Source organism: Chiloscyllium plagiosum, unplaced genomic scaffold, assembly GCF_037043375.1.
Source record: "Chiloscyllium plagiosum isolate Xiang-an unplaced genomic scaffold, Cpla_swu_hap1 HiC_scaffold_9, whole genome shotgun sequence".
Taxonomy (NCBI): domain Eukaryota; kingdom Metazoa; phylum Chordata; class Chondrichthyes; order Orectolobiformes; family Hemiscylliidae; genus Chiloscyllium; species Chiloscyllium plagiosum.
Window position 1 is genome coordinate 25,497,896 of NW_028270147.1, and position 26,246 is coordinate 25,524,141.

The 26,246-nt window shown below is 41.0% G+C and overlaps 1 protein-coding gene and 1 long non-coding RNA gene across 2 annotated transcripts in view; one reads left to right on the forward strand and one right to left on the reverse strand.

The window, feature by feature from the left end:
- LOC122554211 (uncharacterized) overlaps positions 1–3,015 on the forward strand; it is a 63,973-nt gene extending 60,958 nt beyond the window's left edge. Inside the window, exon 3 of the long non-coding RNA XR_015758118.1 lies at positions 2,879–3,015. This is a non-coding gene — a long non-coding RNA (uncharacterized LOC122554211). The remainder of the gene's footprint in view (positions 1–2,878) is intronic.
- LOC122554210 (dihydropyrimidine dehydrogenase [NADP(+)]-like) overlaps positions 1–26,246 on the reverse strand; it is a 739,011-nt gene that overhangs the window by 223,725 nt on the left and 489,040 nt on the right. The window lies entirely within an intron of this gene.

Genomic DNA, 26,246 nt, shown 5'->3' on the forward strand with positions numbered 1-26,246 from the left:
CTCACATAAATAATAAAAAGGCTACACAAATGCAAGCTATTTCTTATTTTCCTTACCAATAGAAAGCCAAGGACAATGACGAAGTACTGGTAAGGAGTGGATAGACCTGTGTTCTTCCTGAGTACCTGGGACTACGGACCAGAGCAGAACTAAATAATATGACACCAATGGGACAGCAATGCAGTGTGGTGACCCATTATGAAATGGCAAAGGAGCACATTCTGGTCCCAATGACCTGTCTACTTACTGACGATTGAGAATACCAGTGGATGAATGGTATAGCTGCCGTGCATCAGCAAATAATTTCAATTCTTTTGACAAAAACAAAAAGCAGCAGCAGATGGTGATTGATGAACTGTAAACAAAAGGACTTTATTTGAAGTGTTCTTCTGTCCAAAGAAATTTGGAAAATACATGATCAATTCTTGCCTCGAAAAATTTCTAGCCATGCTTACAATACAGGGCAATTTAGGCACAACTTCATAACTGGAGACGGCTAAAACTTTATTGCAACTCTGGCTATTGAAAATGTATCACAAACTGTCAGTTTATCAGATTTGTCAGGAATTCTAACAACAATCAGAGAAAACTATTCGAGTGAAAGGTCACAAAATGCTTGCAAAGGTGAAGCAAATAACCTTGTGAGCTAGACTTACGATGAAAGGACAATGATTTCTAGGAATGATTTGTGACTCACCTTAAATTTATGCATAAAATCTTAATCTCCTTTCAGGAGTTTTGTGATGCAGAATGCACATTCAAATCCCAGACCAATTGAGGTGTTGATGAAGGGTCCCACTTTCTCAACCTTACCCCTCATCTTGGGTGTGGTGACCCTTAGGTTAAACTCACCAGCAGTCATCTTTCTCTCTCTCTCTCTCTCTCCACCCAGTACGAGAGCTGCCCTATGGTATGGTGACTTTACTTTCAGACTTGAAGAGGTGAGGAAAGGAAATCTGACAGAAGCTAGATTTGAAGTTAATAACATTCCTAACAGTTTCTGTGGTAATGCTGGTTATAGTTCTGTGGTTATACATATATCTAATGTCAGTAACTGTTCAAGACAGCAGCTCACCATCGCCTTCGAAAGGACATTAAGAATGGGCAATAAATGTTGTCTCAGCCAGTGATTCCCAAGTCCTTTGAATAAGTTCATTAAAAAAAGCATCTAAATAGTTGCAGTAATGTAATAAACACCACCTGACTCTCCTAGGCAGACCAGAAAGTTGGCTATCCATATCCATGTTTGGCCACTGTTCGATTGAAGGAACCCGCAAACACAACATGATGAGGCAGTGGTGCTATAAATGCATCCGTAATGAAATCTTTCCAACCATTTTGTCCAGCGTAAGATAAACCATGTTTTTCGTGTTTAATAAACATTATTCTGTGTGTTAGAAGTACAATGGTAAACTCTTGATAATATGTTCAGTAAATGACTTCTACACTTCTTTGAAAAAAAGGGCAAAGGATGAACAAGCCAGGTTTCAATCTGGGATCTGACTTGTCCAGTATTAATACCAAGTGGGATCATAACAGTAGGCTCATAACAAAGGTTAGGGCCTGTGAAAACAGAGGATTAATAGCTAAATGGAAAGCAGATTGGTTAAGAAGATTGGAAAGCAAGCAGAAGGGGTAAAGCATTCAGATTGGAGAAATCTAGACATCAGGGTTTAACAAAGATCAATGCTGTGGTGGCCATTATAAATAACTTATATTCAGTGTTTGATTTAGGAATAAGCAACTCACTGTTAAAATGTACAGGTGATAGGTACAGTTGCCACTGAAGAACCCAATGGGGAGGCAGTAGTGTGGTGATAATATCAGGATAGTGAAGAAGGCGTTTGGTATGCTTTCCTTTATTGGTCAGAATGCTGAGTACAGGCGTTGGTAGGTCATGTTGCGGCTGTACAGGACATTGGTTAGGCCACTGTTGGAATATTGCATGCAATTCTGGTCTCCTTCCTTTCGGAAAGATATTGTGAAACTTGAAAGGGTTCAGAAAAGATTTACAAGGATGTTGCCAGGGTCGGAGGATCTGAGCTACAGGAAGAGACTGAAAAGGCTGGGGCTGTTTTCCCTGGAGCGTCGGAGGCTGAGGGGTGACCTTATAGAAGTTTACAAAATTATGAGGGACATAGACAGGATAAATAGACAAAGTCTTTTCCCTGGGGTCGGGGAGTCCAGAACTAGAGGGCATAGGTTTAGGGTGAGAGGGGAAAGATATAAAAGAGACCCAAGGGGCAACTTTTTCACGCAGAGGGTGGTACGTGTACGGAATGAGCTGCCAGAGGAAGGGGTGGAGGCTGGTACAATTGCAACATTTAAGAGGCATTTGGATGGGTATATGAATAGGAATGGTTTGGAGGGATATGGGCCAGGTGCTGGCAGGTGGGACTAGATTGTGTTGGGATATCTTGTTGGCATGGACGGGTTGAACCAAAGGGTCTGTTTCCATGCTGTACATCTCTATGACTCTATCACTGACCTAGTAATACAATGTTCTGAGGGCATGGGTTCAAATCTTTCCATTGTAGGTGGTGAAATTTGAATTCAATAAAAATCTGGAATTTTAAAAAAAGTCTAAAGATGATCATATAACCATTACTGTTTAAAAAAAAAAACACCTGGTCCACTCATGTCCTCCTTGCCCACCCTCTTCGAGGGAAGGAAATCTGCCATCCTTACCTGGTCTGGGATACATGTGACTCCAGACCCATTGCAATGTGGTTTATTTTTAACTGCCCTCTTGGCAATTAGGGATGGGCAAGAAATGCTGGCCTAGCCAGTGATGCACACATCCCATGAACAAATGAAAAAAATTCTAGGGGTGTCAGTCAGTACAAAATGCTAACAAATTCCTGTGATTTTCTTCTAGGTGCAAAGATTTCAAAACTAGTGCCATGTCCATTATGTTGGTTAGTCTGTATTTAAAGGATTGTGTACAGTTCTGGTGTCCACATAAGGCAGAGTAAAGTGCACCCCAAACATTTTCTACAGTGAACTAATTTTAGAATTTCACAGCATTTTAGAATTTTACAATCCAGATAGAGGCCACTAGACCATCATGTTTGTAATGGCCCTCGGAAAAGCTATCCAACTAGCCCCATTCTCCAGCCCTATTTCCACACTCTGGTAAATTAATCACTTTCAAGTCTATATCCAGCTTTCTTTTGAAACCTCCTGAAATGACAGCCAGACTATTGCAACCACTAGGACTTATAACAGCACACAAACCAACAGCCACTCTCAGACAACAACTCACCAAAACGAAGGACCCGATACCCAGCATGAGCAAAACTAATGTAGTGTACAAAATCCCATGCAAGGACTGCACAAAACACTATATAGGACAAACAGGAAGACAGCTAACGATCCGCATCCACGAACATCAACTAGCCACGAAATGACACGACCAGCTATCCTTAGTAGCCACACACGCAGACGACAAGCAACATGAATTTGACTGAGACAACACTACCATTATAGGGCAAGCGAAACAAAGAACAGCCAGGGTATTCCTAGAAGCATGGCACTCATCCACAAACTCCATCAACAAACACATAGACCTGGACCCAATATACCGGCCACTACAGCGGACAGCTGAAACTGACAACCGGAAGCGGCAGGGACAGGCCACTATAAATGCCGGAGGAAACACCACAGAAGCGCTTCACAGGAGGCACTGAGGATGTCACCTAGACAGGGGACGAAACGTTTGCAACAAAAACTTCCAGCTCGGCGAACAGAACCACAGCAATGAGCACCCGAGCTACAAATCTTCTCACAAACTTTGAACCTCCTATGGAATCTGCCTCCACCATTCTCTGAGGAAGCATATTCCGAATCCTAACCACTCTCTGAGTAAAGAGGTTTCTCCTCATCTCACTCCTAGTTCTTTTGCTGACAATTTTGAAATTGTATCAAAAACAAAAATTTCTGGAAGAACTCAGCAAGTCTGGAAGCATCTGTGCAGAGAAAGCAGAGTTTCCGGTCCAGAGACCCTTCTTCAGAAGATAATGCTCGATCCACTGAGTTTTTCCAGCAATTTGTGCTTTTTTTATTTCCAGCACCCATGGTTCTTTGGTTTCCTTCAAATTGTGACTATTAGTTACTGAATCTTGTGTGATAACTGCTCAGACCTGTTACAGTGGTTGGGGTGGAGTGAGGTGTGGGGGTTGGGGAGAGATAGTTGGAGAAGGTGGGTAGTGTGTGGGGTAGAAGGTAGGAGAGGAGCAAAATATAGCGTTAGATATCAATGTGGCCAAGTAGCCAACAATTTAAGCACCTAGGCCCAACATAAGATTGGCTAAACAGTTTCTGCAAGCAAGGCCTGATGGGATGTAAAGGGACCAGGTTACCAGGGGTCAAATGCAAATAAGCATCAGCCAAGACCTGTTTTGCATATTAACAGAGATAGTCAGCATTACCAATGGAGAGTTGTTATGATCCAAAAAGCATTAAGTAGTATTTAGGCAGAACGAGAGGGTGAGACATTGTATTTGTAGGATGGGTACTGCAAAGGTGACCTGCCTACCCTCATTGGGCGCTCTGACACCTGCCCTGTGACCCCATTGGCTGAAGTTAGAGGAAAGGTGTTGTGAAACTTGAAAGGGTTCAGAAAATATTTACAAGAATGTTGCCAGGGTTGGAGGATTTGAGCTATAGGGAGAGGCTGAACAGGCTGGGGCTATTTTCCTTGGAGCATCGGAGGCTGAGGGGTGACCTTATAGAGGTTTACAAAATTATGAGGGGCATGGATAGGATAAATAGACAAAGTCTTTTCCCTGGGGTCGGGGAGTCCAGAACCAGAGGGCGTAGGTTTAGGGTGAGAGGGGAAAGATATAAAAGAGACCTACAGGGCAACGTTTTCACACAAAGGGTGGTATGTGTATGGAATGAGCTGCCAGAGGAAGTGATGGAGACTGGTACAATTGTAACATTTAAGAGGCATTTGGATGGGTATATGAATAGAAAGGGTTTGGAGGGATATGGGCCGGGTGCTGGCAGGTGGGACTAGATTGGGTTGGGATATCTGGTCGGCATGGACAGGTTGGACCAAAGGGTCTATTTCCATGCTGTACACCTCTATGACTCTATGACTCTATAAGATTCCAGAAGAACTCAGAAAGAAGATACAGCTGGTGGCCATTTCCTCAGCAAAAACTGAGCCAATGAAGACTCTGTGTGAGATCCACCTTTGTACTAAGAAGATCCTGAGTACCTTGTTGATGGAGCTCAGTGAATTGGATGTGGCAGCCACAGCGGGTAGTACAGCAGTCAGCCTAGTTTGGGAACAGTTAATTTAATTTGTGTACGATTTATTTTCTTTAACTTGTGAGTGTTTTAATAAAACTAAGTTTGAACCACAGTCATTTGTTTGCCTCAGACAGTAACAGGGTAAATGCCTTTTATGAGTAATAAACTGGCCAAAATGTCTATACAGAATATTTCGCAGGCAACAATGGGTAGGGATGGGTGGGAATGAGAGATCTGGGACGGTTGTGGTTGGGTGGTAGTTTACATAGACAGTGTGAGACCTGAGATCAGGGAGGGATGGAGCTGTTTTAACCACAAGAGTTTATAATTAAAACGTTTTCCACCAAGTTTAGGAGGCTAAGATTCAGGGTTCATGGATCAACCCGATAGGCCACACATACACACATAAAAAAAAACTGCGAATATTTGAAGGGTTAATTAAGCTTTTATTACTCGGATGGAACATTACAACAATTACTGTTGATGCAGAGGTTAAGGTTCCAGACTTTCAGCTGAAAATCTCACTGGGGAGCCATGACCCACAGCCTGAGAACACTTGACAAAGAATCACCCAGAACATAATCGCTCAGGGCAGTGACCCAATCCACCACTCAGAAAGCTTGGAGCAGTCCTAATGCGAATATTTCAGTAAGGCTTGGCTGAATTAAATGTTAAAAATCACACAATACCAGGTTATAGTCCAACAGGTTTATTTGGAAGCACTAGCTTTCAGAGCACCGTTCCTTCATCCGGTATTAACTATGCAGATATCCAACTGCAACAAGACCTTTGTGCCTCTAAGGGTGAGATTTCCAGCAAGAGCTGCCAGTCAGTCAGATGACTGACAGCTCTGACATCCCAGCAGTATTACCAATGATGGCGGGAAAAGACCATTATGTGGCCTTTGATTGGGTCTGTGTCCTTCATCTGACCTCTGGAAAGGAACTTCACCAGTTTCCTCTTTTCCCCTCCCCCCCACCTTACTCTAGCTCCAACCTTCCAGTTCAGCACCACCCTCATGACCTGCCCCATCTGTCAATCTTCTTCCTTCCCACCTATCCGGTACACCCTCCTCTCTGACCTATCACCATTACCCCCACCTCCATCCACCACTCTCAGCTACCTTCCCCCCAGCCGCACCCCCCTTCCCATTTATCTCTCCATCCCCGAGGCGCCCAGCCTCCTTCCTGATGAAGGGCTTTTGCCCAAAACGTCGATTTTCCTGCTCCTCGGATGCTGCCTGACCTGCTGTGCTTTTCCAGCGCCATGCTCTTGACTCGAATCTCCAGCATCAACAGTACTCACTTTCTCTTCTGGAAAGGAAGGTCTTTCCCAACCACCAAAGACCCGACATAACCGGAGGAGTCAGAAGGGCAATGGTCACACCCTTCTCTCCTCCCTCTTACTTTCTTTGCCAATGTTACAGTCCCAATCTCTGCTCCCCACACTCCTCCAGCCTGCTCGCTGGAGTCGGGTGGCAATTAAATTCTACCCAATGAGTGCAAAATAACTAGTAGAAATAAGAGATTACAACTGTAGGGATAGATTGAACAGGTTGGGGCTTTTTGTTTCTTCAGAAAACAGAACACTCATCTGTGACCTCTTTGAGACCGTTATGTGACTCAGAAAGTAGTAGGGGTGGGGTGGAATGGCCTGTCTGCCGACATTAAGGGCATTTAAATGAGTATTGGACATACATATGGTTAAAATGGAACAGTGTATGTTAGATGGGCATCAGATTAATTTCACAGGTCGGCGCAACATCGAGGGCCGAAGGGCCTGTTCTGCGCTGTAACGTTTTAAGTTCTATATGCTGCACTTTATAAGTATGAAAAAAATGCTTTCAATTGCGTGAGAATCTAGCCGACGCTGTAAGTACAAGACAGTGACTGAGAAATCCAAAAAATGAAATTGAAAAAATTCATATTTTCAGGGAGATGTTAGCATGTGGAATTCACTACCACAGGAAGTAATTGAGGTAAATAGCTTAAACGTTTTCAAAAGGAAATGTGACAAGTATATGACAGAAAAGTGAACCGACAGAAATACTGAAAGGAATGAGATAGATGCAATGAGAGGAACTCCCTGTGGAGTTTAAATACCAACACAGACTTGTTGGACTGACTGATCGGTATTGGTGATGTATGTTCTATGTAATTCTACGGCTATAAGTGGAGCAGTGAAGACATGCATATGTCAGATCGCTCATATCCTGTGGAGCAGAGTAGCCCACTTCATTAGGTTTAGCACAGAGTCAGGCATCACAGTGAGAGAGAGAGAGAGAGAGAGAAATCAGATAGTTCTGAGAGATTCCTGGCTCTCCCACTGATGGCACACGGGTTACAGTGAAGATATCCACAGGGTGCCCCTATGTGCAGGTCTGTGTGGCCAGTTTGAAAAGCCTTTATCTCAACACCTGATGTGCTGGGAGCTGCCATTCTGCCTTTATTCTCTGTCACATCTAGACGATTTCAAGGTTAAAAAAAAAATTGTAAGTGACTAAAACACACTCCTGCTGTCATGAGTCCTGCTTCTATAACCCCAGTCCAACTCCTCTGAACACAAACAGAAGTGCAATATATTGAAACACTAATGGTTTACAGGCTGGTGCTTGGATGGAATGTCCCACTGTCGAAAGTGTGATTTCAATGACTGAAGAGATCAGCTGCAGATATGCCATTGGAGGTGGCAGTGGAAGTTGCTGACTCGTGGGAATAAAACATGCTGACAATCTCCAAAGGAATCTTTATTGACTGCTGCAAACAGCAGTCAGAGAGCAGACAGCAGATATACTCCTAAGACTTCACTCGATGATACCATCTACAAGAACAATACAATATATGCCCCTTTTCTATTATTAAAATATTTCCTCAAGCAATCATGACAGTGATAACACACCTTGGCTTGCGAATAGAGGCAGTGTATACATAAGCAAAAGTTATATCAAATCTTTATATTATGCTGAGTAGGCCCTGTTAGAAGACTGTTTTGTCCAATTCTAGAACCACAAGTTATCGAAGCATGTCAGAAAAATGTAGGTAGCGTTACTAGAATGACACCAGGAAAGAGGGACAGCAGATAAAAGGAGAGTCTCGAGATGTTGAGGTTGCATCTCTTAGAGCAAAGATGCTTGTGGAGGGATTTTATGAGTGATGTTGACAAGGTGGGGAGGAAGAGGCCATCTTCTCAAACAAAGCCAGCATAGGTGGACATGGCTGAGGAACTGAGGAGCAGGAGTCTGGATTCTCCGTACCCCAAGAAGTTCAATGAACCGTGAAGGCCAGAAAAAGTGAGTGGCATAATATCTGCAGGTACCAACCCCCAAAATCTTGCTGGTGAATAAATGAGGGAAAAATAAACTTTATCGCATCTTCACAAACTTCCTGCCACTGATGCATCTGTCCATGAAAGTATTCGTAAAAGTGACCAGGCCATAGTTCTTTTAGAGTTAAATTCCATCCCCACATTGAGAATATCCTCCATCGTGTTGTGTGGCACATTCCCCGTACTAAATTGAACAGACTTGGAACAGATCCAGCAACTTGAAGACTGGGAATCCATGAGGCTTTTTTGACCATCAACAGCAGCAGAATTGTACACCAGCACAATCTGTAACCTCATGGTCAGGCATATACCCTACTCTGCCATTAATATCAAGCCAGGGGATCAATCCTGGTTGAATCAAGACTGTAGGATGGGACATCAAGAACACTAGGCACATTTAAAAATGAGGTGTCAACCTGGTAAAGCTACAAAACATGACTACTTGAGTGCCAAACTGCATAAGCAGCATGTGATGGACAGAGCTAAACAATCCCACAATCAATGGAACAGACCAAAACTACTGATCAGACCTGCCAAATCCAGTTGTGAATGGTGGTGGACAATTAAACAGCTCACTGAAGGAGGAGTTTCCATGAATATCACTGCCCTCAATGATGAAAGAGCCCAGCACATCAGTGCAAAAGTTAAGGCTAAAGTATTTGTCACAATCTTTAGCCAGAGGTGCTCACAATCTACTAGGCACAAGTCAGGAGTGTAATGTAATACTCCCCACTTGTTGGATGTGTACACTTCAACAACATGCAAGAAGCTTGACATCATCCAAGACAAAGCAGCTTGCCTGGTTAGCACCACATCCACAAATATTCACTCTCTCCATTGCTAAAGCTCAGTAACAACAGTGTGTACCATTTATAAGATGTATTATAGAAAATGTTTGAGGCTTCTCACATAGCACCTTCTAAACCCATGGTCAATCCCAACTAAAAGAGCAAGGCACCAGATATATGGGAACACAATTATCTGCAAGTTCCCCTCTAAGCCATTTGAGCTATACTACCATTCCTTCACTGATGCTGAGTTAAAATCTTAGACTTCTCTTCTAATGGCATTATGGATAAACCTGCTTGAAATGAACTGCAGAGGTTCAAGAAGTCAGTTCTAAAGAGAAACCTGGGATGGGCACTATAATGAACAAAAAAAAATTTGACTTACCCAGCAATTTCCTGCACAATATTCCTCAGATCAGTATGCCATTCCCTTCGTCTCCAGGCATCACCCCTCATTCTCATCTGAACAATTGGTGCTAACACTCACCTTCACTGCTAGAACATCTTGTAGTTATACTTTAAAATGCTCTTTCACAAAATGTTTCCTTCTTGAATCTCTATACACACCATACCCTCTGGTTTCTCTCCTTATAGAAATGCTCAGAACTTCAGAGAGTGAGAGATGCCAGGGTTGACCGTATGTAGCCACTTTTGAGAGTGCATAGCTGGAAAACACAGCAGGTCAGGCGGCATCCGAGGAGCAGGAAAATTGACGTTTCAGTCCGGAACCCTTCATCCTTTCCTGATGAAGGGCTCTGGCCTGAAACGTAGATTCTCCTGCTCCTCAGATGCTGCCTGACTTGCTGTGCTTTTCCAGCTATACACTCTCAATTCTGATCTCCAGCACCTGCAGATCTCAGTGTCTCCTGGGTGTAGCCACTTTGTCAGTCATTGGCATAGAACAGTCATCAGCTCCACAAGGCAAGTGGAGGCACTGGTGCTTAAACATGCTGACAGAGCTCATTCTTTACCAGCAGACTCTGCATTATGGGGAAAGAGGAATGTTGTCTCTTTTGAGCTGGATCAGTGGATCCATCTCTTCTCACAGAGTGGCATGAGGCTGTGGAGAAGGTAGTTGCTACTGTTGATGGTAGTCTTGCTGCTCCAATTTCTGTTGTTCTTGGCATTTCTACTCCTCTTACTCCTCAGCATAAATGCAAAGTTGAGTTGCATAAACTGCCCTCATGCCTCCCTGGAGGCTGATAAAAAAGAAGTGCAGATCATGGTAAGTGAACTCCAAGATGGGTGAACTGATCTCCAGGAAGCTGAAGATTATCTGCCACGCAGCAAGAGAAACTCTCAGAAGGCCTGTAAGCAACAACCTATCACATAGGCACTGCTGCAGTTATACCCTTTTAGTGTCAGAAGGCTTCCCAGCCTGTCAATTACACTGACCAAACACTCCCAGTTTCGGAAACCTATGGAAAACCTTTATGCTGGCAATTAAAACCAGAATGCTGGGCTAAATCCTAAATCCTCAGTTGTTCTTTTTTGAATATTTTAGTTGCCGATTCAATGGAGCATTTCCTACTTGACCACAGAACCACACAAGTTAACAAATGGGGTCATGCCAGGTTCCGACCTGATGTGGGATATTAATTTCAACCACAACACTCTCCTCACCCCCTTCATATCCAAACCCTTACAATTCCACCCTACGGTTCAATGAAATTTCAATACTACTTAAGTGCAAGCAAGGGAAAGTGAGTGTTGTTAATAGTTTAACACAATGGCTAAAGAAATACCAAAATATTACACAGTGGAAGCAAAGAAAATGGAGGACACCTTGAATTATGTTGCATTGACAAGAGATAGGATAAAAGGGATCCTGAAATACCCGCATATTCAACACTTTCTAAGTCTACCTATTGCAGAACAGTAATAAACAAAGCAAACAAAATGTTGAGCTACATGGCTAAATCGATAGAGTTTAATTCTGAAGTGGTCAGGCTGTAAACTGTAAAATGCCTTAAGCAAGTACAATTCAAGTCTTGCAGTTGGTTTTTGATCACTGAAGCACAGGGAAAAATCCAAGCTCTGTAAGCGTGCAGAGACGGGCTACAAAGCGGGTGTACTGCGTCAAAGAAGGGGACAATGAACAAATGCTTGAAAGGCTCAATCCTTTCAGCCTTGAATGAGCCAAATGAGGTGAAACTTCAGAAGGTTTCATCATGCATTCACTGAAATAGAAAATATTAATCCAGAACACTATTTCAAGTTAAGCCACAAACATTAGAGCCAAAACTTAGTATAAGGAATATATGCAGACAAAAGACAAGTGCAATACTAATGCCAAGAAGCATTTCACTCAGTCATTAATATTTGAAATAGACTTCCAGTCCACTGCTGGAGGAAAGAAAAGTATCTCGAATTGTTCTGAGGATAGTAAGCCCATAGGTTTCTATGGCAGGATGAGGTGGATGGGCCAAATAGTCTCACTCATACATCAATACTTACTTCTGCAATTTCCAGCACACAATAAATAATTTTTGGCAGCTTAGTTTCCTGGATTTAAATCAGATTTTTTTTTGTTTCAAGATAAATTAATTGAACAGATACAAAATAAATGACAGGGGGAAGAGAGTGAGGGTAGGAACAAGTGAGACATAGAGCACATTTATATTTCTTGCTCTATGAAGGAATGTTAATTTTTCTCAATCGGAACATTCCAGTTAGCATTCTGTGCTCAAATTTAATATTACAAATCTGGTAATGTTAAGTGGTGACACATTGGCAATTTTAAAAAAACAATTCATATTATTTTATTGGATTTTGTCTGTTGGTAAACTGAACTTGGTTATAGCATGTTGAGAACCATGAAACCATGGCTATATTTTCCATTGACTTTCAACTTTCTACATTGCTATTGAGCAAAATATGATATACCTCAAATTCTCAATTACTATAATCCAGATAGGAAATAGTTCAGGATAGCACGCTTTGATGGGGTATCTGGGAGATATACAAGCATTTCTTTATATCAAATTACCTTTTGAAATCTCCTCCCCAACGCCTGACAAAATTCATTTGAAATACTGCTTCAATATTCAAAAAATCAATAATTTAAACCACAGGTTGAAATGTTTTACTGCATACAGTACAGGTCTTTTTTTTCCCAAAATGAAAATGGTAATGACACCGAGGGGAAAAGTCAAAGCCTGAAGACATGCTTCATGTTGAGTACTGTGTGGCTGGCAGCTGAGTTTTCAATCTTACTGTTGCTCATCTGTGACAAGATATTTCCTGTGAACCTACACACACATTCACGCCTCCAACAGAAACTTTAATCAATTAAAACTCTACAAGAAACTTAAAATAGAATGTCAGTCAGAATTAGGGAAAAATTATTTCCAAAACCTCAAATTAACTGGCTTTGGAAAAATGCATATTTGAACAAAGAACATAGAACAATATAGCGCAGTACAGGCCCTTTGGCCCTCGATGTTGCGCCAACCTGTGGAATCAACCTGAAGCCCATCTAACCCACAATACTCCATTTCCATCCATATGTCTATCCAATGACTATTTAAATGCCTTTAAAGTTGGCGAGTCTACAACTGTTGCAGGTAGTGCGTTCCAATGCTCCTACTACTGTGCCACCGAGGTTAACACTGCTGCCTCACAGTGCCAGAGACCCGGGTTCAATTCTCGCCTCGGGCAACTGTCTGTGTGGAGTTTGCACATTCTCCCCGTGTCTGCGTGGGTTTCCTCCGGGTGCTCCGGTTTCCTCCCACAGTCCAAAGATGTGCAGGTTAGGTGAACTGGCCATGCTAAATTGACCGTAGTGTTAGGTGAAAGGGTAAATGTAGGGGAATGGGCCTGGGTGGGTTGCTCTTTGGAGGGTTGGTGTGGACTTGTTGGGCCGAAGGGCCTGTTTCCACACTGTAAGTAATCTAATCTAATCTACTCTCTGAGTAAAGAAAGTACCTCTGACATCTGTCCTGTGTCTATCAGTCTTTTAAATTGGACAATCTAGGATGGTTAGGTTCTCTGGGACTTTTTTAAAAAGTAGTTTGGCAATAAGGTTTGTAACCAGCAACACCATGCATCAAATGCTATTTTTAGTTTCCCCATTAATAACATAGCAAATCTGAATGAGACAGATTTCTTTCAACCGGTTGATGCAGAATTGATGCTTTTCACTTGCCAGTTTCTGGAAAACTGGCAAAGTTTCCAGATAACTGAAATATCATTAACAAAATAAGAAATGACATCCCTAATTTAATGTTTAACTTCACGTCTTGAATTAAGTTTTGCACTTTCAATTTTAAATCAACTTTTAGATCTGATTTGATGAATGATATCAATTATTGTTGCTATTAGTCCTCTCTTATTTGCACCATATAAATCATCAGGTAGACTTTACTAATACAACAAACAAAAGCAGAAGGCTCTTGAAAATCTCAGCTAGTGCAGATTATTTGGAGAGAGAGAACCAGTATTAAGTCAAATGACTCTTCTCTGGAGGTTTAACTAATGTTGTCCTGTCTATCCTCCAATCTCTCTACTTTCAACAACTATCGTGATGATTTGGAGGCGCTGGTGTTGAACTGGGGTGGCCAAAGTTAAAAATCGCACAACAAAGATTATAGTCCAGAAGGTTTATTTAGAAACACTAGCTTTCAGAGCGCTGCTCCTTCATCAGGTTCTTGTGGAGTATAAAATCCTAAGACACAGAATTTATAGCAAAAGTTTAGTGTTGTGTAACTGAAATCATACATTGAGAAAGACCTGGATTGTTTGTTAAGTCTCTCATCTTATAGAATGACCACATCGGTTTCAGTTCAGTTCAGAGCCGACATGGCACCAATTGTTAAAGTTCACTTGAGAATGTTACTTCAAAAAAAGTTCTGAGATTTACATATGAAACAACTGAAACCAAGATGATCATTCTAAAAGTTGAGAGACTTCACAAACAATCCAGGTCTTTTTCAATATATCATTTCAGTTGCATCACACTGTAAACTTTTGCTATAAATTCTGTATCTTACGATCTTACACTCCAGAATCACCTGATGAAGGAGCAGCGCTCTAAAAGCTAGTGCTTCCAAATAAACCTGTTGGACTACAACCTGCGTTGTGTGATTTTTAATTTTGTATCATGATGAAGGTTACATCCAGTTCACTGACAACAATAGTTCTCTTCAAATTTATGACTACCACTTATGATTCTATCTCTGCTTTGGCAAATCTGCATAATCACTCCATCTTTACCACCTCTGCTCCCACAGAGTCAGTGTTTGTTCTCTCATTCACATTTATTTCCAGTCATGGCTGTCAGCTCTGTTCCTGTAAGTCAGGGGGTTGCAAATTCAAAAGAGTCTCCAGCACAACTGACCTTGCTTTTCTTCACCAGAGTGGGCTTCATCACAAAAAGGACCAGAGGAGTTTGTTGCCTTCAGCTAAAGCTGAAAACTAGTTAAGAATTATTCTGGAGGTCAATAGCTGTGGACTATCCATAACTGATAGCCTGTTTAAGTACATCTCAATAGTTGAGAGGTGCTCATTGATTTCCTTTCACAGCTGTCAGGGCCCCAATTTTGTTCATCCATTCTAAGACCTGCATAGCCATCTTTCTACAGTTTCTGCACTGTTGCCTGAGAAACTGATTGATGCTACTGGAGCAATGTTGAAAAGGGGGTGCTCACCTACAGTCATTGGAATTAACAGGATCTCTGTGCTTTTCAGATTAATACATTGCCAGAGAATTTCAGACCTTTGGGAGCTCTTCACTTTGATTTGTGAGCCTTACTCTGACTTATTTAGTGAATAGTGGACTCCACTTTTATTTCTTTGTTCTGCACAAACATGCTGGAGGAAGAACTGCAGCTGCTCAAACAACCAGGACGAGCAGTAGCTAGTACTGTTCGAGCACGGAAAATGATGAAGGCCATGTGTAGGCTGTACAACATTGTCTCGGTGTTAGATCATTTGCCTCTGAGTCAGAAAATCATGTGTTGAAGTCTCACTGCAAGGATGTGACCAGTCTTTTTTCCCATTTATCCCCCAATGCAGTATTGAAAGAGTGCTACACAGTTTGAGGTAGACCAGATGTTAAACCACATCTGCCCTTTCAGACCATATAGTACTCCATGTTACTATTTGAGTGGAGCGCTCCAAAGTTAAGGACCGATCCATTATCTAATAGAAAATCAAAATCAAATCCATTATACCACAAAACATATGTCATGCCAGTCAAGAAGTAGTGACAGACAGAATTGCAGCAGTACATCAGACTGAAAAATGGTTGCACAAAAGAATTGGCATAAATCTGAGAAACTGGACATAATACACACACTACAAATATATTTTTAAAGAGATTTCAAAAAGTAAAGAGGAAAGGGCAGATGGTATAGACGATCAAGCCAAGTATTGTATATCCGAGCAGGGTTGTCATTATGAATTTAAATTATTTTCTATTACCTCAACTTAATTATCGTAATTTACTTTGGAAGAGAGCCAGCTAATCTATATTAAAACCATTAACTTGATTGCATAATCGAGCAGCAAAAATTGTAATAGGTACATCATTGTCTTGCTTTTAGGAAGAAAGTAATCTTGAAATGCACATTTCGATTTTTAGTTGGAAATTTGAATTACTAGAGCATTTTTACGATGGTGGCTATGTTTTAACGAAACTGGCTCATTAGTTATCTGCATTCATACACATCATATACTTCCATAATAAACACAACTGAAGTTACCAAAAGCATTCAGAAATTAGAAGCATTAACTCCTCTCATCCATTTTCTCAGACTTTAGACTGTTGCAAGAATCTAACTCAGAGATTTTCCTTAGGGATTCTCTGATAGGAAGCTGGCAATTTGGCCGTCATCCCAGTGAGAATCCCATCTAGTTGGTGAGTCAAGAAATTCTCAGCAAGAAATTCTAAGCATTTTCAATACATTCCAATGCCAGTTTTCCTGGGCATCATTCCCAAGTATGTTGGACACTGGTTTTTTAATCGTAGATACACCTACAGGCTATTAAATCAGTCAAACACCTTCAAGATTTGATCACATTAAAGCTAGCTTTAATTTCAAGTGTTCTTCAAGTGATTCATTTCAAATGTACACATGGGATAAAGGAGCAGGTACTAGGAGAGTGAGCCATGAAAGTTCCTCAGGAACTCAAAGGTGGAATAGGGCCATGGAGAACCAGAAGATCTGCAGAAACTGTGCGTCCTTCTTATTTTTGCGCTCAGATGAATGCATAGGTAACCATTGTGGAAATACTTTGTTTACACCTCCCCAACAGAGACAGCAGCAGAGCAATACAATAACATTTTCTGCTTTTATATTACACTGCCACCCCATTAAAAAAAATCTTGTGTTAAAATGCAAAATGGAACATGTATATAATTTCCTAGAATAGAATGACTAAACCAACTAAAGCTATGACTGAAATTTAACAGATTGGGATGCAGTTTGTTTTTCGAATAATAAAAACCAAGACATTTACATGACTAAAACTGCCAGAGCTATTAGCATGTTTCTATTTCCTTAATGCCAGAACATGTTTGATAAATGTTCTATCATTTGACAAGAAGAACAATTTATTTCCTCTTTTCTATGTGCTTTCAATCAATCCATATGGTCTAACTCTGTCTGGATCTCTCCTCCCATTTCCATTAACTTGACTTTACTCTTTCACTTGTGTCAAATCTCAACATGGACTTTGACTACTGACTCCACTTAATGGTTGGTATTGTGACATTGATTGATTAGCCTAAATCAAAGACCCTGACTCACTTTGCTCCACTGGTGGATTCTGTGATGCCAGCAAGCTTTTAGCTTCTTAGTGAATTTCACTTTTTCCTGATTTTCACTAAAAGAGAAATTTCAATGATGATAGGCTTCTCATGCTCTCCCTTTGTTAGATTTCTTCTAACAAATAAATAATCTCATAGCATTGGTGGAGTCTCTCCAATCTTCTAGATGTTTGAACGCTGCTAATTTTATTAAACTCCAAAATTATACTTGTTCTTTTCACCTCAAGAATGTTTCCCTTTCAGATTCTAACGAGGATTGTATGCATTCATCATGTCTGGGTAATCATGATTCATCTTCAACTCGTCTTGCTTTTCTCATCCATTGTTACTGACATCAGGCTTAAGCAAAATAAGTTTTGTGTGAATAACATATTTAAGCATTTATTCATAAGATACAACAATGACATCTACAAAATGGCAAATTGCCCAGGTACACCCTGTACACAAAAAGCAAGAAAAATACAACCTATCCAATTGCCCATTCCTCTACTCTTGATCATCAGTAAAGTGACGTAAATTGTCACTAGTAGTACTATCAAACATCAATTGTTTAGCGATAACATGCTCATTGTGTTTAGTTTGGATTCTGCCAGGGCCACTCTGCTCCTGAGCTCACTACAGCTTTCGTTCAAACATGGACAAAAGAGCTGAATTTCAGAGGTGAGACAAGAGCACTGCCCTTGAGATAAAGATTGTGGGATTAAAGAGCCTTAGTAAAACTAGAGCTAGTGGAAATTTGTGGGAAACTCAATATTAGTTGGAGTCAAACCTGGCACAGGGGAAGGTGGTTGCAGTTTTTGGAGTCATTTCAGCTCCAGGATGTCTCTACAGGAGTTCTTCAGAGTACTGTCCTTGACCCAACTATCTTCGCTGTTTCATCAATGACCTTCTCTCCATCACATGGTCAGAAGTGGAGATGTTTGCTGATGATGCACAATATTCAGATACTGAGGCAGTCCATGTTCAAATGCAGCAAGGCTTGAACAATGTTCAGGCTTGGGATGAAAGGTGGCAACTGCTGAAAAATGTGTTGCTGGAAAAGCGCAGCAGGTCAGGCAGCATTCAAGGAGCGGGAGAATCGACATTTCGGGCATAAGCCCTTCTTTAGGAATGAAAGGTGGCAAATAATATTCATGCCATGCTAGTGCCCGTCAATGCCCATCTCCAATAAGGGACAATCTAACCAACACAACTTGACGTTCAATGGCATCCTTATCACTGAATCCTCACTATCAAGATTGTGGGAGCTTACCACTGACCAGTAATTGAATTGGACTAATATTTTTATTTACTTAATTTATTTTCTCATGGGATATGGATGTCGCTCGCTGGCCAGCGTTTATTGCCCTTTTCTTGCTACCCTTGAGAAGGTGGTGGTGAACTGCCTTCTTAAACTGCTGCAGTCCATGTGCTGTAGATAGACCCCCATTGCCCTCACGGAGAGAATTCCAGGATTTTGATATAGCAACACTGAGGGAACAGCGATATATTTCCAAGTCGATGTGTCTTGGAGGGGAACCTGAAGGTGGTGGTGTACCAATCTATCTGCTGCCTTTGTCCTTCTACATGGAAATGGTTGTGTATTTGGAAGGTCCTATCTAAGGATTTCTGGAGTGCACCTTGTGGATCATGCACACTGCTGTTAATGACTCCTTTGACACTTCTAGCATTGGGTACATTTACTCACTTGATATAACTATCAACTAAACTATGGTACTCTTTCATTTAAAATAAATCAACATGTAATATACCTTGAGGGAATAATTACCCTTAAACCCATATGATCTAGCTTTGATACATACTGAGTGCACTTCTGCATTGGAATATCCCCATAATATCGCACCAACATACTCTTTAGGCAAGACTTTCATCATATAATTGACCACTTTATTGAGCACCACATTCTTTTCAATTTCTTTCACTAATTTTTCTAGTAAACACTGGTATGTTATTTGTCTGTGCAAAGCAATTTACAGATGGCCCAGTGGCTAAAACGAATCAGTCTTAATGTGAAACTGTTGAAACAATGTCCATATTTGAATGATCTAGTAATTTATGATGCTTAATACCTTAGGTAAGATCAGTGCCAATCTCTAGAGCAATATAGTGCAAATGTTACGACCCAGCTGATGATATATCGGACAAGTCAGGCCCCAGAATAAAACGTGGCTTGAAAGACATTTTTCTTTTACTGTGGAAGTCAGTCACTGAACATATTCATAACAGGTTGCCAATTTTCTTAAAACAAAAACAGATTTATAACACAAAGAAAAACATCAATTATTTAACACAAGATAAGAATGAAATATCACATCAGAATGAAATATCATTCCTTTCATCCCAGTAATGCCTTTACAGATACTCTAGCCTCAGTGAAGAGTCACCACACCAAATTTGCTTGCTCGCTTTGGCAATTTGTTGCACACTCACTGGAAGCTATTTTCTTCAGTTGCTTTCTCTCCCTGAAATCCATAAAACAAATTGCTAACTTCAGCTCAATTATTACTTAATAATTAATATTAAACACATTTCTTCAACAGTCTTGTAGATTATTGCCCTCTCTGACACCCCATAGCCTCTGCTTCTGGAACTTCCTTCTCATGGACTTATAAGCATTTCAGGATTACCCCATCAAGCCCTTCAGAATCTTATTGTGATGATTGAGATGAATACTCTATTTCCTCTAATTCCACTATTCTACAGGTCAAAACATAAATTAATTATCTTATTCAGTTCCTGATATGGGCAAATGTACCATTTCTTTATATTAGACTTAAAATAAAAGGATTCTCCATGAGATTGTTTTCAAATAAACACAAAATTCTTGGTTTATTATAAACAAAACTTATTTAATAACAATACAAAATAGGTTATCATACTTTGTTTGTATTATGAAAATATAAATGCTTACCGTCTAAATAACTCAGAACATATGCACAAGCAAATACTCACACATGCAGCAGTTAAGTGGGGGAAAAAAATGGATTTCTCTCTATCAAGATTCACTTTGGGAAAAGAAAACACTTTTGTCCAATTTGTTCTTGATACTTAAAAAGAAATGATAAATTATGGAATGTTCAGTCAGCTGTTGGCCAAACATTCTGATGCACAAAAAGTGGGTATCACCAAACACAAAACAAATGTCATTGGGGTCTTTGCCAAAACTACTTGCTCAGCAAAGACAGTATCGAGAATTGTTCTGGATGGTTTTCAGGAGAAGAATGAGGGTTCATCCTGGACCAGGGCTTTATGTACTACCTGGGATCCACACCAAGAGATTTTCCAGAAACAGGCTGAGAAGCTCTTTTCCTTTTCTAGGCTGGCCACCAACTGAAAAATCCCAACAATCTGATGGGCAGTCTCAGGCAGACGGTTTGCAGTAAACAAACAGTTATGCCTTGTTGAAAGAAACGGTTCCACTGTCCTTTGATTGACCTCTTAAAAACAAACAATCCAGTTGTGCACAAAACCTCAAAATCACATCCACAAGAAAATTAAATTCATCTTTCAACGGCGTTGCTTCTTACTCTTCTCAATTTCAGTGAGTACAAGCCTCGCCTGTCCAGCCTTTATCACAAGGATAACCTGTTCATTCCAGGTATTGGTCCAGTAATCCATCTCTGAACCACTTCCAATTTATTTACATCCTTCCAAAGGTAAAGAGGCCAATGCTAAACACAGAGCTCCAGACACGGTCTTAACTTACAATGTGTTTTTTTTTTCTGTTACTACACTTAATTAGAATGTCATCTATGAAGCAGAACATTAATTTTATTCTATTTCATACCCAATCCATGATGCACTGGAATGTTGTGGAAGCAGTATAAACTGCAAATGGAAACCTTCTCTAATGGTACGTTTCTTTCTGTGGATGAATGGTAAGGAATTCCTTGCTTTTGACAGTTGATTTGAATTGCAAATTTGCATTTGACAAATCTATCTTACTGAACATTTTCCATTGGCCAAATTACAAAATAAGGCATCACTAGAGTGCAATGGGTGAGTATCATTCTCCATCAACTTATTTATTATTTGCTTATACAGAGGAACCTTGATTATCCGAGTATCAATTATCCGAATATCGGATTATCCAAAGGAGATCTTGAGGTTGCGATAGAAGCATTACATCAAAGAGCTGTTTTAACCCTAATCACGTCTTTTGTTTACTATGATTGAAAACGATCTTGGCTCACCGAAATGCTGCCGAGAACGCTCCTGGACATGAATGGGAGCCCAGGCACCATCTCCAAATGACTGACCTCCCCCGCCCCCCATCTCTTTCCCCCCACACTCCCTGGAGTTCTACACAGGGATGAACCCTAAGCCAGATACTCTGTCTGATATTGTCCTGTACAGAGCAAAGGTGGAACCTGTCAAAACGGTGTGTGTGTGTGTACACGCTATTTGGGTTTGGGGCTAGTGTTGGATGAGGTTGGGGGGCAGTGTTGGATGGGGATGGGGGTGGTGTTGGATGTGGTGGGTGGGGGCGGGTGGGAGGCTGTGTTGGATGGGTTTGGGTGGTGGGCGGTGTTTGGGTGGTGGGCGGTGTTGGGTGGATGTGGTTGAGGGGTGGTGTTGGGGGTAGTTGGGGGTGGCGTTGGGGGGTGGGCGGGAAAGCGGTGTTGGGTGACAGGCGGGGAGGCGGTGTTGTGGGGCGAGCAGGGGGCGGTGTTGGGAAGGCGGTGTTGGGTGGTGGGTGGGGACAGGTGGGAGGTGGTGTTGCGGGGCTGGCAGGGGGGCAGTGTTGGGGAGGCGGTGTTCGATGGGTTTGGGGGGTGGGAGGAGGGTGGTGTTGGGGGGCAGTGTTGGACGGGTTTGTGGGGACAGGGTTGGGGGCGGACGGGCAGGTGAGGGCTCGCGTGCGGTGTGCTGCTGCCTCGTCTCCTGAATGGGGAGCAGACTTAACCGGAAACACTGAGCCCCAGAGGCAAGGTATTGAATCAATTAACCGAATAATCAATTATCCGAATGAAATAGTGCTCGCCCATCTCACTTGGATAATCAAAGTTCCTCTGTAATCATCACAAATCTGAATGGACTGGTCTGTTTTTGAACTATCACAATGAATGCAATCTGTTCACTGCTTTTCACAATTTTAATTCTCCCTGTCCTCCTTAATCTATTCCACACTTTAATTATTGCTTTTAACTGTACATAAGGCACTAGCATAGCCTTCCAAAAATGTCAGCTGCACATTGTCCTTCATTTTGACTTTGATCTTGTGACGCCTAATGTTATCATTTGGTTCTCTTTGCTCAAACTCAACCTTTTGTTCATTGACCACTTTCTCAATGTCAGGCATGTTCTTACTGGCCCGTGTTTAACCAAAGTATCATAAGCCAATATCTTCTACCACAGAGATTTTGTTCATGCGGATTGCATTCATTATGACTAGCACCAACGGCGTTGAGAAGATGATGGAAGGCAGTTCTCTTCAACTACTATAGTCATGTGTTAAAGGTAGTCTAACAATTCTGTTGGATAGGAATGGATTTTGACTCTGCAACAATGAAGGAACGGCAATATAGTCAGAATGATACATGATTTAGAGAGGGCATAGGAGGTGATAGTTTTCCAGTGTACTGAGTGACTTTGTGCTTCTAAATGTACATCTAAATGTAAATCTAAATTAAATAATTTATTATCTTGTTATGTCATCAAACTTACTAATGCACAAAAGTTCCATTCATAAATTAACAATCACAGTACGAATAGATAGGAGGAATTCGCATATATCCAGTCTATTTTTTTTCTGTGCCTTACATGCATTCAAAGAAAAATTGACTTATCTCTGCCCCAATCATCAGTCATGCTCCTATTCGTGATTATCCAGAGAATTTCTTTGAAGCCAGGAGATCAACAGAGTCAGAGTTTATAGAATGTATTTTTAAAATGCCTTTATGTTTTCTGCAGTATTATATTCTGTGCAGCATTGCACAGTGTTGGCAGCTGATGACAGAATTTACAGGAATGTACGGCTGAAGGTGGTTCCAATGTTAGGCCAAAGAATAAAGTTCATACAATAGGGTTAGGATAACTGACCTTATACAATATGATTTTCAGCTCAGCAACACAAGAGTGAAAGCTGTTTCCATGCAACTATCATGTAACTTGGAGATCTTACCAATGTTATTAATTCTATGTATTTTCATCTATTCCTGTAATTAGATTCTTATTTAATATAGTATTTATTGGCCAAGAAGAGTCCAGCACACCTGGGAGTGGGGTAAAGTAAATAACATTCCATGGTTGATTGATCGATAAAGGTCGGCTATTTTTCAGTGTTGCTGAATACTGTTGATGACTGAGCAGCCAACCAGGCTTATCAATGAAATCTATAGTGGTAGATTCATCACAGATTGGGTATCTTTACACTTTGCCCCTGATAATCCTCCAAGTAGGTTTGCAATGCCCTGTGTTTTTTGAGGTTTTGCTGATTAAGTTTCAAAAGCCTACTATTTGGCCAACTTGCACTTGAATTCTCTTGACTTCGATAAATAAGATATTCACTCCTGTGGATAGTGTGTGCACGTCACAGTTTGATTTTAATGGCTGCAGTAGGGACCTAGTCCACCAATTAAGCAGGGCCAGTCCAACTGCAGCCATTTTCAGAATCCCTGATGGTACCTAGCAACAATCAGGCAGTTAACTGCTTATTGTCACATCTCCTGCTTCTTTAAAGGCAAAGGTTTTGCCTCCTAGAGCTGCTGGTAAATCAATGTGCTGGACATCCTTCAATCCCAGCAGTGCCACCTGGAGTGGTGGCCTGTGTTGGGATCATATCATTTCTAAAGTAGTGAAGATGGAAGAAGGTCCTGGTTTTAAGGTGGGTTTGTAGGATCCATGAAGTCTGACTGACTGGAGCACCTGGTCATGAAAGCAGTGAGGGCTCTTTTAGAAGGATTGGCCTATAAAACGAGGGAGCCCTTCATAGGTCACAGGTTGTCCAATCAAAATGAGTCTTCCCACAAGGAAATATGGAGGTCATCAGTTTTTACTAAATGTTAGAATACCAGACATAATCTGCGGAAGGCAAGATGACAATAAACTAATGGGTATTCTAACTGCACCTGATTCCTGACTCCAAGACTCTCTTCACATCCCAACCCGTTCTTAAGGGAACAATGAAGTTCCCAATTGCATTTCCAACAAGTACTGTCCATGTGTGAATTAAGTTTTATGATTCTTAAGCATGGTGGGCATTACCTTACAATGACAGACACCAAGCCAATGGAAAGTAACTAATCTCTCTTGGTTCTTAATACAGTCCTTCTCAAAACTGTTTCTTTTTTTAGATAATTGTTGCCTTCACTCTCAAAGCATAACTAAACAACAATGGAATATTTGTGCAGTCCTTATATTTTGAGGTAGTTTGTAGCACACTTGATTGTCACAAATTCCATTATCCATCAGCCAAGAGTGTCTTCCATTATCAATTATTTGTGATTTCAGTATGCTATGGCCACAATGTCACTGCATTTCATTACCCTTATGGTGAGATGGTGGTATTACAATTATCCCAGTTTGTTGGAGCATCATTGTCCGCCAACACTCCTGCATTCTTATACTTGGTCCAGGTAAGGACCAGGATAAGGACCAAATTCTCAGGGTTACGAGCTGTTGTCAATGTAAAAATCAATGATATTTCAATGATGGCAAAAGAACTAGAATTTCAAGCGACGATGGTGACTTACAGATGGATGACTCCATGGGAAGAGGACTTGGTTTTCTTTAAACACGCACGTGGAAGGCTTTGAGAAAACACCTCATATATTCTTTTCATCTGTCGCATTCATCTCAGAAAATGAAAATAGGAAATTCCGAAGAGCAACTGAAGAGGAAAGCGAAAGGAAGCAAGGCATGGAGGAATGCGCAAAGGCCGGCCACAACCATGACGCAGTGTTTCTCTGTTGCATTCTAATAAAAGTTAGTCAAGTTATCCGTGTCTAGCTGAAGTCATTAACTAAGTTATTTGCAACTTTTAGTTAGTTAGTATTATAACCAGAGATTAGAAATTATCATCATGATACCACAGGTCTGTTAATCTAGAGATCAGGTAAAGTTCTGGGGTTCCAAATTCATATCCTGCCATAGCAGATGGTAGAATTTGAATTCAATTAGTAAATAAAATCTGGAATTAAGAGTCTAAATGATGACCATTAATCCATTGTAGACTGACAAGATGAACCCATCTGGTTCATTATTATCCTTTATGGAAGAAAACTGCAGTCCTTACCCAGTCTGGACCTACATGAGACTCTGGACCCACAGTGGTGTGGGTGACTGATAACTGCACGATAGGCAATGAGAGATGGTCAATAAATGCTGGCCAAGCCAACAATGTCGTCATCCCATGAATGAATTTTAAAAAAGAAACGACAGAATTACAGTGTTGAAGAGATCAGAGCCTCCATTTGAAAATTCTGATTTTCTCAAAACTTGGTGCATGGAAGGTGTGCATTTTTGTTTCAAGGTTTAAGTATTATGAGCTGCAGCTCTTAAAGGTTTTGGAATTGCTTCTACGTCATTGGTCAAAAAGGCTGTTTCCCTTCCTCTGTTCATTAGAAAAACAGCTTGAAATTTTCAGCAAATGAAAATGGTGATATTATGAGTGTCAGGTATTCTATTGCTGTCTACACATTGCTCAAGGAAGGTGCTGAATAAGCCCTAGTTTTTGCCACTGATTTCATTAGTATGGAGTGTCAAGATGCTGTAGGACACATGCCATTGCCACAGCGATCTGTGAAACTGCAGGAACCATTTAAAACAGAGCTGGCCATATGTTGAGCCAATTTACTATTAATAGTAAAATAATAATTTGAATTATTCCTTGAAGAAGCTCTATACAGAGGGATTTTGGCTGATGCTTTGATTTTTTTGTTGATGCAAAAAATATTGGTATCACAAGTCCATTCCTAAACTTGGGATTAGTGCCAAAATCAGACTGAATCAACATCTCTTTCTGAGCAAATCATTTGGATGCCAATAGTGAGGGCAGTGCATTTGGTTAAGTGCTACCCAAGAGTTGAGTTCCTGTGGTAATCGAAACAGTTCAATATCATCTGACACAGGCTGAAAATCAACCCGGTTTGCTGAGCCAATTT